The sequence below is a fragment of the Pristiophorus japonicus genome, unplaced genomic scaffold, assembly GCF_044704955.1.
Source record: "Pristiophorus japonicus isolate sPriJap1 unplaced genomic scaffold, sPriJap1.hap1 HAP1_SCAFFOLD_195, whole genome shotgun sequence".
NCBI lineage: Eukaryota > Metazoa > Chordata > Chondrichthyes > Pristiophoridae > Pristiophorus > Pristiophorus japonicus.
The window spans coordinates 546,149-550,810 of NW_027251643.1; the positions used below are offsets into that span (position 1 = coordinate 546,149).

General features: G+C 41.0%; 1 non-coding gene across 1 annotated transcript; it reads right to left on the reverse strand.

The window, feature by feature from the left end:
- Nucleotides 1–3,989: 3,989 nt before the first annotated feature.
- trnat-cgu (transfer RNA threonine (anticodon CGU)) lies at nt 3,990–4,061 on the reverse strand. Its single transcript has one exon. It is a non-coding gene; the product is annotated as a tRNA-Thr (tRNA).
- Nucleotides 4,062–4,662: the final 601 nt, after the last annotated feature.

Sequence of the window (4,662 nt, forward strand, 5' to 3'; positions counted from 1 at the left end):
AGGGCAGAAATGGCTAAAGATATGCACAATAGGAAAGGAGTGGTGTAAATTTGGGTCAAATATGTTCACATATATGTCCCTTCGCGCTCGCAGTGAAATAAAGCAGCACCGATTATAGTTGCCTTAAGGTAGAATGTACATTATGAGAAGGCCGAGACAGACGACAATAAAGAGCTATTCATGCTGCAAATTCTTATTTGATAATACAGGTCACATATTTAAGATTAGTTTTGTGAACACATTCCAATATTTTTGACTTGGAATAGTCATCAATTCTCGCACGGCAGTTGGACGCCTGTGTCCAGTTGGAAAGCTGTCAGAAATAACATGCAGAACATTGACTTTCTGCTGAGCAGACCATGAGCCTCCTTCTTGAAAATGGTTTTCCAGTCCCGCTAAGAGGGGATTAAGCATCATGAGAGTTGGATGGAACTGTGCCCACTTGCATAGCAGGACCTGTAGGGGTCATGTCCCATTCCTTAAAATACAGTAATGACACAGTTGCAGAATTTGCTCGCACCACTCGCAATTCGCCCCAAGGATGAGCCGAGCCGATCACGTGGAGTTAATACAATTCCTCCAGTCAGTAAATACAGTTGGCACATCTAGAAAATATAAGAAATCACCGTGACTTAGTCACTGAGCGCGCAGCTTAATGGATAAGGTATGTTATCAGGAAATGACAGTTTTGATGAGATTTAGATTCAAAGCCTAATTTATGTAATATTCAGTCAAATGCTTGGAAGGTTTATCAGCAACAAACGCTTAACAAAGTAGATGAGCATAATCGATTGGCAGTCCATTGCCTTAACCTCTCCTCTGCCATCTAGCACAACTCGGCCATTCAATTTCTTTTTGCATCCGTACAGAACTACGCTGCAAAACGTCCCCTTCACGACGTGTCCTGCCCGTGCACCCAGATCGACAATGTTGAAAATGTACAATCAGTTCTGTAAGCAAACGGCCTTTAGTTACTATAGGATGGCTGTGAAATGTCTCCTTAAAAAATGAGGTGAGGGCCCCTTTTCAATAGACGAGGCAGCTGGACATGCCGGTTTAAAAACCGACCAAATGCAGAACGCTCTACAGTAAGATGACATTAGGCGTACTGTGTACAATGCTGGTCGCCATATTAAAAAGAAGATAGCGAGGCTCTGGAAAGGGTGCGGAGAACATCGTATACTATCAGGAAAGAATCGACAGGCTCAATTTATTTTGTAGTGAAACGGGAAGTCTGAGGGGTGATCTAATAGAGCGCTTCAATATCCCGAAAGGTTTTGACAGAGTAGATACAGAGTGTTTTCACTTGTGGGGAAGAGTATTACTAGAGACCATCATTATAAGAAAAATAAGCAACAAATCAAATTGGGAATTAAGAAGAATCTTCTCCAGCCAGAGAGTGGTAAGAATGTAGAACTTACTACCACCAGACAGGTGGAATCAAATATTATATATGCATGTAAGGAGCCGTTAGATAAATAAATGAGGGAGAACTGAATGGAGGGCTATGCTGATAGGGCTCGATGCGGAAAGAGGGGAGGATGCTCCAGTGGACCTCAACGTCGATAATGACAGGTTGGGCCGAAAATCCTGTTTTTGCACTGAATATCCTATATGATATCATGAATTCGGCACCTATGAGTCAATTTCAAAAGCCAAAATCTCGCAACTTTCAGACCGAGAAAAAATAACACTAATTAATATTCTGGGCTTACAGTCTTTCAAAAAGATGTCAAGATGTATGCTCCTTAAAACCTACTTCTTTGACCAAGTTTTGGGCAACTGCCATAATTTCTCTTTTATGTGGCTCGGTGTCAGCATTATTTAATTTGGTTTAAGCTGTTGTGGAGCACCCTCTGACGTCTAACTATGTTAAAGGCGCTACATAAATGCAAGTTGTTGTTGTTGTGGTAATATTTCATCATTGTCTCCCTGTTTCAGGATGCAAAGAAAACGTGCTCGTTGAGAGACCATGCGGCATACTTGCCTTTATTAGCCGAGGTATATTGTACAATACCAGTGAAGTTATGCTTGAGCTATGTAAACATTATTTGGGCCACAGCTAGAGCACTGCGTACACAGCAGTACAGGAAATATGTAATTGCACGAGAGAGGGTGCAAAAGAGATTTACGAGGATGTTGCATGGACTGGAGAATTTTAGCTATGTGTAATGATTCGATAGGCTGGGTTTGTTTTCATTGGAACATTGGGAGCTGAGGGGTAACATTATTGATGTGTTCAAAATTCTGAGGGGCCGAGAGAGAGTGGATGGGAAGGACCTATATTTCTGAGCAGAATGGTCAACAAATAGGGGAGATAGATTTAAAGTCATTGGTAGCAAGTTAAGAGGGGAATTGACGGGTAATGGCTTTACCCAGAGCAAGTTGGGAGTCTGGAACTCACTGCCTGAAAGGATGGTAGAGGCAGAAACCCTCACCACATTTAAAACACGCTTAGATATGCACTTGAAATGCAATAACCTACAGGGCTACGGACTAAAAGCTGAAACATGGGATTCCTCTGGGTAGCTCTTTGATGGCCCGCGTTGACCGAATGGGCCGAAATATCCTTCTTCCGTGCTGTAAATAACCATGATTCTATGATTCAGTTCTAAGCGAGGATCTAATTACAAGTAAGCCGGACGTGGAGACTTTATGAGTAGAATTAAGAGATAGGAAAGAATTTAAGACAATAGTGGAAGTTGCCTTTATACCCCATAGTCGCAGCTGTGAAGCAATAGAATATATAAATGTAGACATTAGACAAGCGTGTATTCAAAACAGTGTGGTTTTAATATGGGATTTAAATTTTCATATATATTGGGATAATCGGACTAGCACCTGTCAGAAAAATTGTGAATTTCTTGAGTGTGTCCGGGCTAGTTCTACAACAATATGTTCCAGAACGAACAAGGGGCATGCCAATTTACATTTAGTAATGAGTAACGCGCCGGATTTATTCAACAGCCAAAGTGTAAGTGAAAATGTATTTAATAGCGATCGAAACATGATCGACTTCAACGTAACGTTTGACAGGGAGCTACGTGAAACAGCTACTACCATTCTAGATTTCTGTAAGACCAACTTCAAGGGGCTGAGAGAGAGACTTTCCAGAATACACTGGGAAAAATCTGTTAACGGGTAAAACGACAGGAGTTGTTAAAAATAATTAAAAGTAATAAAAAATCAATTTATCCCACTGAGGGGCCAACGAAAACAGGCATGGACGACTAAAGAGGTAACGGACCACTTTAAACTAAGAGTAAAAACGGACACAAATGCGAAAAATAGCACAGATCCTGGTGAATGGGAAAGCTACAAAGAAAAGCAAAAGGACACAAAGCAGATAGTAAGTGGTACAAAGAGGGAGATTGAAATTAACCGATTGGTGAAATGAACAGACACATAGCAGATGTAAGTTAACGCAGAGAATTATGAAGTGAAACATTTTGGTAGGATGAGGAGAGGCAATGTGAATTAATGATACAATTTTAACGGGGCCAGATTTATACATGTAAATTTTAATCCCCATTTAAGCATCTGCCTCTGGAGATCAATGATCCTGAAACCGGTCATAATGCTCCCTGTATTGTATTAACCAGCTCTAAAACGTACAATTTTAAAGAGGGGGCAGGATCTGGAAGACATGGGGACGTTTCCTTTGTGAATAGACGAATAGAGTAAAAAAACAAGGAAGTTATGCCAAACAATTATAAAACACTTATGAGGTCTTAACTGGAATGTTGCGTGGGGAACACGCTTCAGGGAAGAAGTCAAGCCCTTGGAGAGGGTGCCGAATAGATTTACTAGAATACTGCCAGAGTTGGGGACCTCATTTATACGAAGAGACTGGAGAAGCTGGGATTTTTCTCCATAGAATAGAAAATGTTAAGAGGCGATTTATGGCGCTAGTTCAAAATTATGAAGTGTTTTGTTCGTGAAAAAGGAAAAAGCTTCAAAATATGACATTTAAATGATAAAATATCGATAGGCACAGATGGGGGTCGAACCAATGATCTTCGGTTTACGAGACCGACGCCTTACCACTTGGCCACCGCGCCCTGATGAACTGTGTGATTGGCGTCGTATTGCTACCGAATCCAACATCATTTCAATTCGGTTGTATAAACACAGACGCATATGCAAAGACATAAAGTGGGATAATGGAACGGGCAAATGACAAGCGCCATTTATTTGAAACTATCATAAAACATTTCATAAAATCATACATACCGATGGAGAGTACTTGGTCCATCGTACTCTTGAACGAGCTATTTAATTATTCCCAGTTCTTTCCACAACGCCCTGCAAAATGTGCCTCTTCAAGCATTTATCCAATTCCATTTTGAGGGTTACTATTGAATCTGCAGTGCTACGGGGAAATAACAGGGTGGTGAGACGAGCTGAGAGTCAGCACGGGCTCAACGGGCCGAACTGCCTTCTTCCATGCTGAAACAATTCTATTAATCGATGACTCTATGATTAACACCTTTTCAGCAGTGCATGACAGATCAAAGCTTAAAAAAAAACATTTCTCCTTCACTTTCATCTGTTTCCTCTGTTGTCCTCTGGATGTTCCCAGGACTGGATAGTTTTGTTTATGGAGAAAGATTGGGGTTGTTTTCTTCGGAACAGATGAGGATAAAGGGTGACATAATTGAC